Genomic DNA, 14,783 nt, shown 5'->3' on the forward strand with positions numbered 1-14,783 from the left:
AGAGGGATTGAGAAAAATATTTTAGGGTAAAGTAGGTGCTATATTAAGGAGTGGGTCTTAAGAATGTGATTGATGTTATTAAGAAATTGTTATGAATTGTAACCAGGAAAACTGCAATTATAAGGGAGCTATATGGTATGCTGGTGCCATGACCCATTCAGTAGTCTATGCGAGGAAGAAATCCAAAACATAGGCTCATTCCGCACATGCAGAATAATGCACTTTCAAACTGCTTTCAGTGCTCTTTGAAGCTGTGCGGAATGGCAAAATCCACTTGCAAACAGTTGTGAAAGTGGTTTGAAAACGCATTATTTTGCGTGTGCGGAAGGGGCCATAGCTACTGTGGATTAAAAGACCAACTGCTAAATAGTAGCTGGAGATAGGTTATAATCCTACGAGGGGAGCCACTGTAGGACCAGGGATTCCCATGATTGGGAGATATGGCATGGGAGGTATGGCAGTGGAAGGAGATATAGGGAAATAAGACAGAGATATGGATATGCTTTTCCAGTCTCCCTCCCATCCTGAGACATGATGGTAGTGGGGTTTCAGTCCTTCTCTGGCACTAAGATTGTCCATCAATAAACACTGGAAAGTTGCAGAATTATTTTGCAGCTCAAGATGTGGACCTTGTACCTGTGACTGAGACCTGGGTCAGAGAGGGTGGGATCAGTCATCTTGAAAGAGCTTACTCCCCCAGGTTTACCCCCCCTTCAAAAAAATTATGAGGGAAATTAAAATATGATTTTTCGAGCAGCAACAACAATATCTTCTTAGCTGTGTTACGCCCTCATGGTCCTCACTTCACTTTGGTATTATGCCAAAACCAGGACAGATCGCTAATATTTGTACCATCTAATTGACCCCATACAAAGGTGGTCTGTGACAAGGACCAGATGTAATGCTTTTCCATCAGCTTTGCAACAGGGACGTTTCTGTAATATACATCCGCCGGATAGAGTCTTAACAAACTGAAGTGTTGTGTGGTTTTCAGGCTGTATGGCTGTGTTCTAGTAGCATTTTCTCCTGATGTTTCGCCTGCATCTGTGGCTGGCATCTTCAGAGGATCAGAGTATCCTCTGAAGATGCCAGCCACAGATGCAGGCAAAATGTCGGGAGAAAATGCTACTAGAACACAGCTTTACAGCCCAGAAACCACACAACACCCCAGTGATTCTGGCCGTGAAAGCCTTGAAAAATACATCTGCACAAACTGCTTGACCTCTGTGAAATTCTTGAGCACATCTTGTTTATTTGCCCCAAATATTCTCTGCATAGAGATGGGTGTTCTTTCCTATCTAAAACTAACAGTTCTCAAAGCTGAACTATCACACGACTTTTGAACAGTGATGATCCTTACATTCTGGAGAAGGCTGCCCGGTATTTACTACAGGTCCTGGCCTTATGAGATTATTCTATGTTTTTACTGTATGATTAACTTATGCCTAATAAAGGTTTTGTTTATTTGTTTCTTGGTCCTTCATCAGTCCTGGAAAAGGATGGGTGTAGGGAGTGGAGACTGGCAGTTTTGATACAGGGGAGTAGCAATGGAGCAACCTAAGGCAGTTGCCTCAAGCAACTTCCCAGACCGCCCAGGAGAAGGCAGCAGCATCCCATATTGCTGCCTCTGGCTTCCACTTGCCATCCCACCCTGGAATGAAGAGGACCTCATATTTCACCTAAAATGCTTTATTAAAATATTTTCATAAAATTGCACTGCACTGAAATTTTGGGCCAGATCCTTTTTTGTAGGTTCCTTCAGGCACTTTTTGAGGGATATTGTGACATCATTTGTTATCTCAGTTACCTTCTATTGTTCAGTTAATTTTAAATCCTCCAAGAATTTCCTCTCCTCTCACTCTTCTCCTAAAATTTCTTTGGTCCTTGGGATACTTGCCCAAGGAAATAGATTTATTCTGTCACCCAGTATTATGGTAGCCATCATCACTGATTTTTTGCTCCCAGCTATAAGAACTTAAGAAGAGCCCTGCTGGATCAGACCAATGGTCCATGTCATTCATCATCCTGCCTCACATAGTGGTTAAGTTATTGCCTGGAGGTGCAACAAATAGGCTATAGAGGTGAAGATCCTCCACAGTGTTGCTTGATACCAAAAAGTGAGTACTGTTGCCAGATAATTTTATATTAGTTCCTCGGTATTCTGGAATGCTAAATGTATTTAATGAATTTGTTTATAATTTTATATTAGTTCCTCCGTAGTCAGAGGCTGTCAACCTCTGAGTATGGAGGAAGTTATGCAAAATTGTCTGTAGCTACAGTACTCACTTTTTGGTGGCAATCTTTACCATGTATGTGGGTCATAATAAATCGATTCATTTCATCTGAGCTGCTTATTTAGCATGAAAATGGGTGTAAGAAAATTTGGACCTTGTAGGAAAGGAAATGTTCTCCTGGCAGATTGCCAAAAAAGCAGTAGTCTTCTTCTGCCATGTTATCTGTTCCCTGGTTGCTCTGATTTCACTTAATTTCCTTTTTATGGAAACTAATCCTGAAATTTGAAATGAATAGTAACTTAATGCATATCCAGACAGGAAACATTTTATTGTGCTTTCAGTTATATTTCTGTTAACAGCAGGCACCTCATTCTCTGGGGTATGGCTATAAAAGGAAATCTAAGGGCAGGGTCAGAGTCCATTGAAAAGATATATGGGAGAACAGTTATACGTAGAAGAATGTGTTTTTACTCAGTGTGTGAACTTTTTCTCTTTGGGACTGAAAGAAGCCTCACATAAGGGAGAATTGCTTTGTATTTAGAATATAAGAAACTGAATGGAGAGGCGGATGTTGTTGTCAGTGACAGCTTCCAAAGATAAGAAAGGGAGATGTGAAATCTAGGAAAGGCACCAGAAAAAAGAATTGATTATGTGCCTACTGACTCTTGGAAAGGTAGAAATGGAGACATTTTTTTTCAAACTTGGGACCCATTGTTAAACTAAGCTTGAAACATGGAATATATTTTTTATTTTTCTTGGCCACATGTGAACAGTCTTTCTCCTTTCTTTTTTTCCCCTCCTGCATTGTCTATTTTTAATTTTTTTTAACAAACCAGTGTCAATGGTGCCACTGATGCAGTTCACTTTCGATTCGTGCATTATCCAGTTATAAGTTGACGCCCACCAGCTGAAAACAAATTCATTAAATACATTTAGCATTCCAGAAACTCAGCCAAAGGCTATAAGTGAAAATAGATGATGTGGAGATTAATCCACATTTTGTACTTTTTAATGTCTTTTTGAGTTTGACTTTGAAGATGGAGAAACATCAGATGGTGACTCTTAGATAAGGTCAGAATGTTCTGCCAAAAGTACATAATTATCTTCATAGACCTAAGGAACTGGTGAATCCAATTAGCCAATGATAGTTTTAAAAGCAGGATCCCTTTATAGTCATATTCCAGGCCTTAGATAATTAATTTATATATCTGAAATTAACCTAACTTCATGTATATTTCCCATCAGCATTTTAACACTGACACAGGCCACTGCAGGCAGCTGCTCTTGGCCAGCCAGCACTGGCAGGGAGACCGGGCTCACTGTGGGCTGGTGGGCACCATAGGCATCAAGAGCAAGGAAGGCCAGACAAGACTAAAGGTGTGTAACTGAGTTGGGTGCCAATGTTGTATAATATTGTATAATTATGAATGCCAAAATGTATTTGTATTTTCAAACAAGGGGGGTGGGGAAGCAGGGCTAGGCAGACACTAGGACCCAGGCAGAGCATTCTACACTGTGGTGGATACAACTCTATTATAACCCTATACAACCCTATTATATTTCTGTAGAACAGAGTATACTGCTGAACTTAACAGCAGTAGAGTTTATCTTTCTCATAGCATTAATTCTATTCTAATAATGGTAATCTAATTGATCTGCTGTGGGGGGGGGGGGCAGGGCTAGGCAGGCACTAGGACCCAGGCAGAGCATTCTACAGCAAAGAAGGTCCAGCATGTGGTGAATGAATATACAACCCTACTATCATATTTCTGTGGAACAGAGTATACTGCTGAACTTGCAGCAGTAGAGTTTATCTTTCTCATAGCATTAGTTCTACTCTGATAATGGTCATCTAATTTATCTGCTGTGTTTTGGCTTTTAGCTGTGCAAAACTGCAGCTGGAAACATGCAATTATTTTTGAAAACAAGCTAGGGGTAGTTTGGGAGCAGTATTGCATCTTACAAGGGACACAGACATTTCTCTTAGCTACCCACTCTTTACCCCAGACCAAAGAAATTATGCTGCCTCTTGATCTTTATCAGAGGCAAATGTTGTACACATGTATAGATCATCAGAAGCTGTCTCTGTTTCAAACAGCCTTCTCTGGAAAAACAAACAAAGCAAAAACAAAATATTGTTACATGTCTCCAGGATCCATTCTTGTTCTGGTTTTGTGGTTTTCTTTTTGCTGACAAACATGACCAGCCCAATTGTAAAACTTGTTAAACTGTAGTTTAACTCCCTAAGAACCAGGAAATGACAGCCATTGCAAATTTCCCTATGATGTAGTATTTGCAAAGCATTGGAAAGCCAAGTTAATAACTGTGGGACTTAATTTGGACTGATAGCCACCCTCCACTTGCCAACAAGTTCTTTCCTTCCCCATTTTTTTCAGTGGTTGACCTTACTGCCTTCTTAGTGTGATGTTCTTGCTGTTTGAGTTTGCCAACTGGCAGCATGTCTTCCCCAAAAGTAGCAAAATAAATATAGGTGTTCTATGGGCAATCATAACCTAGCAAGTGGGGCTCTTGAATCTTGACTCTCCTGAGGGCCTTAACTCATGGGTTATTCTGCTCCAAGCACTTTGATTTCACTTGTCCCGGTGGTGGTGCAAAGTGGCATCAAGTAATAGCCAACTTACGGTGATCCTGTAGAGTTTCTAAGGGCATTCAGATGTGGTTTGCCGTTGTTGGCCTCTGGGTAACAACCCTGGATCTCCTCGGAAGTCTCTCATCCAAGTACTAACCAAGGCTGATTCTTCTTAGCTTCCAAGATTGGGCAAAATCAGGCTAGTTTGGACCATCTTAGTCAGTACAGATACAACAACATGAATACTCTTGTTCTTATATAGCCAACAAATAATTAAATTGTGGGGTTCATTGCCATTATGTTAGTGATTTTTCCCCCTGCTGTCAAGTTGCAGCTGGCTTATGGTGACCCCACAGGGTTTTCAAGCAAAGAGACTAACAGAGGTGGTTTGCCATTGTCTACCTTTGTGAAGCAACCCTGGTATACTTTGATGGTCTCCCATCCAAATGCTAACCAGGGCCAACCCTGCTTTGCTCTGGGATCTGATGATATTGGGTCTTGGCCTAGGTCAGCCTAACTGTGCAAGGGATGCCCTATTAACCTAGTAAAGACAAAAGTCTGTTTCATATTCCAGCATATCTAAAGGGCACACACATTTTTCATTTAGAATAAATTTTGCAAATTCTGAATTCATAAATATACTTTGTTTTGAGAAACGCTTTGTAAAAGCATTTGGCTGCAGATGGTTGGAGAAAATGTTAGAACAGTCCAAAAAATAATATGGAAAGGATCACGGGGTAGAAAGAAAGAATTATTGTTCCCCCCCCACCCCCCGTGAAATGGAAAAAGTGATTTCTGAAAAGGAAGAATGACTTCATATTAAATTTTCATGCCTGTGCCAAGATTGTATGAGCCATCAGTTTCTTGAATGAACAATGGAATGTTGATCACTCTAAGACCAACTTTATGGCAAGAGAGCAGGCACATCACAGATCAAATCTGCTTAGCAACCCAGTCCTGTGTTGTTTACATGGAAGTTAAGTTTCACTAAATTCAGAGATACTTATTCTGTAGAAAGTGTGCAAAGGATTGCAGCCTAAATCATGCTAGTTAATTGTGTTAGGGAATAATGTACATATTAAGTAGAAACATAATTGGAGAGTTATGCACAGTTTTCTTGCACAGTTTTCTTAGGTCTTGTAACCAACTGAAAATTTTAATTTAGTTTTGGATGCGTCGGTCAAGGTCCTGTAAAATAATATGCAGAGTAGTTAACAGTAAAAATCAAACTCCAAAACAAAAAGAAAGAAAAAGTGAGAGATGAAATCGGTACAGTAAAAGCAAAAGGGGAATTTGTTGGTGGTCCCGGGCCCTAGGGATGTTCGGCTGGCAATGACACTGCATGATGGAACACTCTCCCTGGTGACATCCAGACCCTGTGGACTCTGCCTCAGTTCTGCAGGGCCTGTAAAAGAGAGTTGTTCTGCCAGGCCTTTTTTGCCAGGTCACCTGGGCATCCCTTTTTCTAAAATCATTTCTGGTCCCCACCTGGACACGGCGTGTACATCCGTTTTTATGTCCCCAGGTAGTTTTTTATGCCATTTTTTATAATCTGTTTTTAAAGCTTATAATATTTATATGTTTATATTATGTATACATGTACATTTCCAATAAACACTATGCAAACTCTTAAAATACAAAAAAATCTGCTTCTTGGAAAGGGAGTAGGGGTGGAGTTCAGAGTAGATCTGAGTTGAAGCCAGAGGAGGAGTCCAGAGTTTTGGGGGTGGGTCTATGGCGGAGTTCAGCAGCTTGGGAATGTGTCCAGAACAGAGGCTATACTTTGTCTCACCAAAATATCTAAGTGTGGTCGGTAGTTATTCAGCAGAAGTGGAAGTAATGTGTTTCCATAGTAGAAAATTGTCCTGATTCTCTAAAAGCATTAAAGAAGCTTTTTAAAGTGCTGCTATTGTCAAAACCATTATTCTGTGCACATAGAAACATTGAACTTTGATAAGAGAGCATTTGTAGTGCTACGGACAACTATCAGCAAGACTTGCCTTTTTGAATAGTAGCAGCTGCCATTTTCTTCTCTGTTCAGGAGTCTCTGTGCTTTTAAGGGAAAAAAAAAACATGTGCCCAGGATCACCAGGATAAACAAACATTATCTATTTTTTACATGGAAATGCCCATCAGATGAGCTGTAAGCAGAGTAAACTACTGGGAAGATTCTTAAAATGGCCGCAGCAGTGCCTGAATGAGGAAGAAAATAGCAGGTGCTACTATACAAAAACGCAACTCTTGTTGATAATTGTCCAATGCACTATAAATCCTTTCTTATCAAAATTCAATGTTTCATAATGCACAGAATAATGGTTTTGATGATGGTGGCACTTAAAAAAGATTCTGTAATGCTTTTAGAGAATCGGAAGGAAGGAGAACTAGGTAGGCATTAGGACCACAGCAGAGCATTCCACTCCAAAGAAGATCCAGGTAGAAGTGGTGGATTAATTCAGAAATCTCCTTAGATCTTTTGTTGAGGCAGAGTGTAACTACTCATCTAACACGTACAGAAAAAGTGTATGTGTGTGTGAGAGAACTGGTACTTTTGTCCCAAAAGCAAAAAACTCAACCAGGAGATTTATTATTAGTAGAAAAGACATGATAGTTTCCTTCTGAGAAACAAAGGCCGTTTCCGCATGGAGGCGGAAGGGGTCGGGTCGGCGTAGTCCACACCGACCCGACCCCTCTGGGACCGTTCGCATGAGCTGCGCCGTCGTCAGATCAACTTACCATGGGACACGCCCCCCTGCCCTGCATGACCGCTCTGGAGTCGCAGCGCAAAGGAGGCGTGTCCCCAGGCCTCGGCGACGCACTGGAGGGCTGCAGGACAGGTAAGTCGCCCGGACGTGGGGGAAGGGAAGGCGCTTGGAAGCCGCTGCTGTGCGAACGGCAGCGGCTCCAAGCCGCTCTTTCCCATAAACCTCGCTTACCAAGCGAGGTTGGGAAATGGTGGCTTTGCGCCGGTCAGGGGGTGCGAGGGAGGTGCGGCTGCGAAGCAGCTGCGCCCCCTGTGCGAATGGCTCCCTGGGGACGGTGTTTTTGCCGTCCCCAGGGCGCCATAATCCGCCCATGCGGAAAGGGCCAAAGTTTCTGTTGCTTTTGGATGCTAAACGGGATAGGTTGAAACAAGTTGAGTTAAATTTTAAGTATTTTATCAAATTTGGTGTGTAGCTAGGAAGTGGGAATGCCTGTGGTTTCTGTGTTGAGAGTTTTTTTAAGGCTCACAGAACCTTTTGGCTTATTTCCAGCTATTTGTGCGTATAAGCAAATCTAGAATTGTGGTCTTAAACCCTATCAATATCACTTTGGACTCATTTGCAGGTCTGCTTAAAAAGATTTTCTTCCTGCAGTGCACCATGATGCAAACTGACCAGACCAAGAGTTGATGCAATAAACATTCTTTGGTGCTGCAGGGTGAGCATGTGGCTGCTTCTTTGAAGTGGTAAATTCCACTGTCTTTATAGCTGAAGCTTGTGCAAGGGGAGTTCCCAGCAGACTGTGTCTGGTAATATTTGTTATAATTGGGTAAGACAATCTGGCTTTATGTATCTGTAGCACCAAATGAGTGATTCATGAAGACAAGGTGGGTTATGACCACAGATCAGAAAGAACTGGAGCGTGTCTGTGTTTTTCAGAAAGAAATCAGAAGTGACCCACACTTTATCTTTCTTGGCTTAGATCAGGAAAGGCATGCTATGATTAGGCAAAGTGTTCAAAATTCCAGCTTCACTTTTTGAAAGCATCATAAACATTTCAGTTTATTACCTGCCTTAAGACTTTGGGATGGATCAAATTGTGCATGTGTGAATATGTGCCACCATGTTGCTTCCAACTTATGGTGATCCTATAAATTAATGACCTCTTAATTTCCTATTGTGGACAGCTTTGCTCATATCTTGTAAACTGCGGACTGGGTCTTCCTAGATTGAGTCAATCCATCTCATGTTGGGTCTTCCGCTTTTCCTGCTGCCTTCCAGTTTTCCTAGTATTATTATTTTTTCCATTGACTCTTGTCTTCTCATTACGTGAGCACACTATGATAGCCTTGTTTGAGTCATTTTAGCTTCTAGAGATAGTTCAGGTTTGATTTGATCTAGAACTCACTTTGTGTTTTTGGTGGTCCATGATATCTGTAAAACTTTGTTCCATCACTACATTTCTTGTCAGCTTAATTGTCCAATTTTCATATCCTTGCATAATAATAAGGAATATTATAGTATGAATTAACTGGTCATCAGTGACGTATCCTTGCAATTAAGGATCTTTTCCAGCTCCTTCATGGCTGCCCTTCCTAGACTCAATCTCCTTCAGACTTCTTGGTTGCAGTCTCCCTTTTGGTTGATTATTGAGCCAATGAGTAGAAAATGTTTAATAATTTCAACTTCATTGTCAACTTTACAGTTGTGCAATTTTGTCTTTTTGATGTTTAGCTATACTCCTGCTTTGGCACTTCCTGCTTTAACCTTCATCAGTAATCATTTCAAATCATCACTATTAAAATTAAAGTCAGATTAGAAATGCTGAATGGAAGAAGTTCCCAACCACTGTGTGTTGCCAGTTGGCAGGGAAAATAGAAAGAATATAGGGGTTATTATTAAGTACACAAGTCTCCCTTAGCCTCTTTCAAGTTGACCCAGAAGTAACAAGAGAATATGTCCTGTAGGTGCTGTGGAATTGCAAACTCTTCTTTTTATGTCCTAAACTGAAGCTTGACCCCCTTTCTGACACTGATTTAGGAAAAATAAACATGCTTTGAAGTGGGGGAGGGATTGCTATGGCAGGCCCTGTTCCTACCCTGTACTAGACTATTGAGTGGTTCTATGCATGGTGAATAAATATATGTTATCATGAAAGCAAGCCTGGGAGAGCCACGCTTGTTTCATTAAAACCTGGGTTCTTTTCTCCAATAACTCCAACCAGCTTGAAGGTCTCAACGATTTTTTATTGAAAAAAAACAGAAAAACAAAGAAATAAAACTTAGATGCAGTTAAGTGGATTGCTTAGGGTGGTCATATCCCTTTTGGTTCTTTTGTCCCCATTCCGAGGAACCCATGGCCCAGAGATAGCTTCCCCTGACCACGCCTCAAGATGGAATTCCAAAACCTTTGTTTTCCCCTTCCCAAGAAAAAACCTTCTGTTCAGGCCATGAGAGTAACTTAGGCCTTTGAAGTTTTCATCCTAGCACTTTCTCTGCATAAGTTTCCTGTCCTCCCTCCAGGAGATCAAAAAGGCAAAGATGCTTTTCACAGTCATGTGTGATTTTGCTAGTTTTTTTACAGTACTATTCCATCACACGCCCCTTTGAGAGAGGAAATTCTGTAGTCTAATCGGCTACATATTCTTCATCTATCCATATAGAAAAGATTACATGTGTTACTTCCACATCAGTCATTTTTAACTAATACAGAGATCTGCTAACTACAATTCCTTTCATGCATAACATATAGTCCTCACGATAGCACAACAATACAGAAGGAAGAAAATCATGTTAACACAAAACAGAATTTCAGACTAATACATACTTTCAGACTAATAAGCAATGTAATACTCTGAGTAGGGACTATAAGCTTTCCAGATACTAGGCATAACCCCATCAGTTTCTGTCAGCATGGCCAATTGGCCACATGCTGGTACCTGGGGCTCTCAGATGTTCAGGAATTGTAGATTCCTGAACATCTGAGAGCCGCGATTGGTGGCATGCTCTTACCCCTGCTCTTGGAGCATCTAACTACAAGACTCATGCTCACTTTTCAACCATAGTCTGATACCTTCCTTCTTCTCTGGAGAAAACACAATAGTATCTCTCCCTTTGGAATTTCTCTTCCTGGTTACTCCATGATGCAACATCTGTACACATGTCCCTAGCCACACTTTGCTTCAATGTGTAAAGGCATTACTGCAGTAGGCAAATTCCGCTACCAAGTCAAGAGTAAAACACATCTTTGAAATCTGAGCAAATTACATTGTGAACTGAAGCTGCTGCACTGGCTTCTGCATATCAGACCAACCCACAGCATACTGATAGTCTGCATCTACAGAGAATTTCTCTCCTTCTGCATTTACACATACTGTTGTGACTGGTTGAGTAATTACAGTTGTATCACCTTGTGGAAAATCTACCTTCTCACACACATCACAATTTTCGCAAAATTCTAGCAAATCTTTGTGCCTGTCAGGCCAAAAGAAATCTCTTTGCACTTTACCTCCATCCCCCTTAGCTTGAAGAGGAATGCTGCTGCTTTTGACAGTTACAGGATCTGCCAAGTCAATATAGACTGCTTTGACTGGTTGTGAAGTCACAATTGCATCACCTTGTGGAAAGTCCACACTCTCTTTCAAGAGGCCTGCCTGCATCTCCAGGTATCCTGCTGTGATAGGCTTTTCCCGAACTTCTGGCTCCTGTTGCAAATCACTGTCAGGTAGAGAAGTTAACCCTTCAGTAACATTGCCCTCCCCCTCTAGCTCACTACTACCTGGTGGAGCCAAAGGCACCACTGAGAGCATCTAAGGCGCTCTGTTCAGTGACTCCCCTTCTGGCAAAGCTGTTTCACACGCATCCCCTCCTGCTGCTCCTCTGGAGGGACTGGCAGCCAGAGTCAACCCTTTCTCCTCTCTCCCTGTTCACACAATATTTCATCTTCCACAACCCCATCACAAAAAACACTTTCCTGGGAGTTAGTGGAAACATTCATTTGTGCATTTCTAAAGAGTAAGTCAGTACCAATTATGAAATCCTTATTACCTTTCTCATGGGTCAAAACACGAATTTTCCCATTAAACTTTTTAAAACTTACATGTAATTCCACCAAATCCATTAATTTTACACCAACTTCACAAGGCAATTTAACATACATCTGCCCGCCAAATGTTTTGTATGGGATTTCCTTCAGTAGATTCATCTTGATGGAAGATAGATCTGATGCAGTCTCTATTGAGCCACACACTTGAATGGACTGTCCCAGAATCACTGGCTCACGTCTCATTCTCTCTGCCCAGAGTCTCTGTTCCTGGGAAATTACTTCCCTTCCCACCGACTCTCTCTGCTGCTGGATCACTGCTATGGGAGCTCATTTTTAACTGCTGGCTCCTGTGAAGTCACATGCTCCTGAAACACCTTAGGCTGGCGATTTCTCTCTCTCCTCCACCCCAGCACGATGCACACCACTTGCTTCAGGGCTAAAGTGCATCCCAGCTGTAGGCTTTTCTATCTCCCCTTTTGGGTTGGATGCTGTTCCGCTCTCGGCTTCTCTCCCGCTTTCTCTCCCTGACCACAGACACATAGCTTGCATCTGAATGTGGAACTGCATTCCAGCCATCGGCTTGACTCTCTCTCTCCTGAGAGGGTTTTTCCCCCCCCCCAGCCTCAAACTTTGTGGGTTGTTTTTCCTTGCCCACTCCTTTTCATGTGCCATCAAAGAGATTCCCAAAAAAGCTGTTGATCCAGCATAAAGTTCTCTAGGAGAGCTGCCCAGCTATTCTCACTTTCCAGGAACTGCTCTGGTGGGGGCCACTCTGCTCAAGCCCTGAGAGCCCTGGTCCCTCCGGCTTCCCCTCAGTAATGCTGCTGCCGGCTCACCTCCTCTCCAAGACATTCATGCTGTCCTGGTAATCCCATCCCTGCCTCTGAAAGATCCTCTCTCGAGCCTCTGGTTACCAGCTTGCACACCGGGGAGTATTGAAGATCCTCTCAAAAAGCTGCCACCATATCATGAAAGCAAGCCTGCCGCAATCCACGGTAAGGTGTGTGTCCTGGAGTATCGGAGACCACAAAAGCTGCCACTCATATCATTGAAAGCAAGCCTGGGAGAGCCACGCTTTGTTTCATTAAAACCTGGGTTCTTTTCTCCAATAACTCATGAACCAGCTGAGGTCTCAACGATTTTTTATTGAAAAAAACAGAAAACAAAGAAATAAAACTTAGATGCAGTTAAGGGGACTGCTTAGGTGGTCATCATCCCTTTTGCTTCCTTTGTCCCTCATTCCGGGAACCCATGGCCCATTTGAGATGCTTCCCCTTGACCACATCTCAAGATGGGAATTCCAAAACCTTTGTTTTCCCCTTCCCAGGAAGAAAACTCTGTTCGAGGCCATGAGGTAACTTAGGCTCCTTTAAGTGCTCATCCTAGCACCTCTGCATAGTTTCCTGTCCTCCCTCCAGGAGATCAAAAGGCAAAGATGCTTTTCACAGTCATGTGTGATTTTGCTAGTTTTACAGTACTATTCCATCACATATGTAATAGGACATTTTAAGTTAAACTTCTCTATGAAGTATATTCAGCTCCAAGTGCAGATGCTCCAAGTTTTCTCTATGTTCAGAACCTGCATCAGTTCTTTTCCCAGGGTTCTCAATTGTGCAGAGACTATCCTACGTGCAGTGGTGGAATTCAGCAGGTTTGCACCACTTCGGCAGAACTGGTTGTTAAAATGGTTCTTGTAGACAACTAGTTAAATTTTTTGAATCCCACCACCGGAACCGATTGTTAAATTTTTTGAATCTCACCACTGCCTACATGCATACAGTTTCACAAATAAGGCTTAGTTCTAACAGTCTAATATAACTATCTTGAACCTCTCCAGTGCTGGGATCCACTAGCATATAAGACTGACCGAGTAGCAGGCACTCTACAGGAAAGAATGTGACAGAAGGAAAAGGGGCCCGGTTTATGCTAAAAAAGGAATCCTTGCCACCACAGAGTAATCACACCTTACTTTCCTACCACTTCTTGTAGAAATTTGGGTTGAGAAAGGGACGGTGTGTGAATGGATACCTTTGCTCTCTATTCATTTGTACCAGCAGCAAGTCCTTTAAAAAAGCAACAGAGAAGCAGCTCTGGAGGTGAGCTCACTGAGTAGGTGGGGCTCTGCAGTTGCAGAGTACTGGTCTAGTGAACATATCCTGCTGTTCTGCATCCCCTCCCTTGCCAAATATGTTCCCTGGAAACAATTATAGTATTGGTCACAAAGTATTCCCTTTAATTTGCCTTGCACAGTATGAATATGTGCAACTCTGTCATTGTCCTAGCAGCTTTCATTCCCATTCCACTGTCGCTCAACCTCTCAGAAGCTTGGCATGCAAGAAGGATTTCTTTTAAAGAAGAAAAGTTTATTTTTAAACCCCGCTTTTCTCTACCAAAAGGAGTCTCAAAGAATCACCTCCTATCCCACAGACACCTTGTGGGGCTGAGAGAGTTCTGAGAGAATTGTGACTAGCCCAAGGCTTCATGTGGAGGATTGGGGAAGCAAACTCACTTCACCAGATTAGAGTCCGCCACACCAGATTAGAGTTAATCACTACACCACACTAGCTCTCCTGTTGCTTCCTGTCCTCCATGTAATCTGATTATGGACATTTCTACTCATGTGTAGTCACACTGAATCCAGTGGAATTTATTCTCAAGTGTGGACAGAACTTCACAGTCTGGTACAGCTTTTCTTATGCAGCCAGGAGATTCAAGGCATTCCTCCCTCACACCCCTTTTTAGTAGATTTGATAATGAAGCATAATCAATGTGTTGGTGCTTACTCTGGTAAGGTTTTTGGATAATCCATTTGTATTAATTCTTGAGAACTGTGGTCACAGTTTGGTTTAGAGAGCCAGCGTGGGATAGTGGTTAAGAGCAGTGGATTGTAATCTGGAGAATGGGGTTTAATTTCCCCACTTCTCTACATGAATGGCAGACTCTTATCTGTAAACCAGGTCTGTTTCCCCACTCCTACATTCCTGCTGGATGACCTTGGACTAGTCACAGTTCACTCAGAACTCTCTCAGCTCACCCACCTCACAAGGTGTCTGTTATGGGGAGGGGAAGGGAAAGGCGTTTGTAAGCCACCTTAAGTCTTTTTATAGGAGAGAAAAGCTGGGTATAAATCCAAACTTCTCCTCTCTTTTTCTTCTGTTCAGTTCAACAGGAAGAGATTTAAGCATTTGCTTAACTCTTCCTTCAAAATCACTTGAG

The 14,783-nt window shown here is 42.1% G+C and overlaps 1 protein-coding gene across 1 annotated transcript in view; it reads left to right on the forward strand.

The window, feature by feature from the left end:
- Positions 1 to 14,783, forward strand: part of COL18A1 (collagen type XVIII alpha 1 chain) — a 219,602-nt gene that overhangs the window by 87,539 nt on the left and 117,280 nt on the right. The gene's annotated exons all lie outside the window — the stretch shown is intronic.

This window comes from Sphaerodactylus townsendi, linkage group LG02 (genome assembly GCF_021028975.2).
Source record: "Sphaerodactylus townsendi isolate TG3544 linkage group LG02, MPM_Stown_v2.3, whole genome shotgun sequence".
Classification (NCBI taxonomy): domain Eukaryota; kingdom Metazoa; phylum Chordata; class Lepidosauria; order Squamata; family Sphaerodactylidae; genus Sphaerodactylus; species Sphaerodactylus townsendi.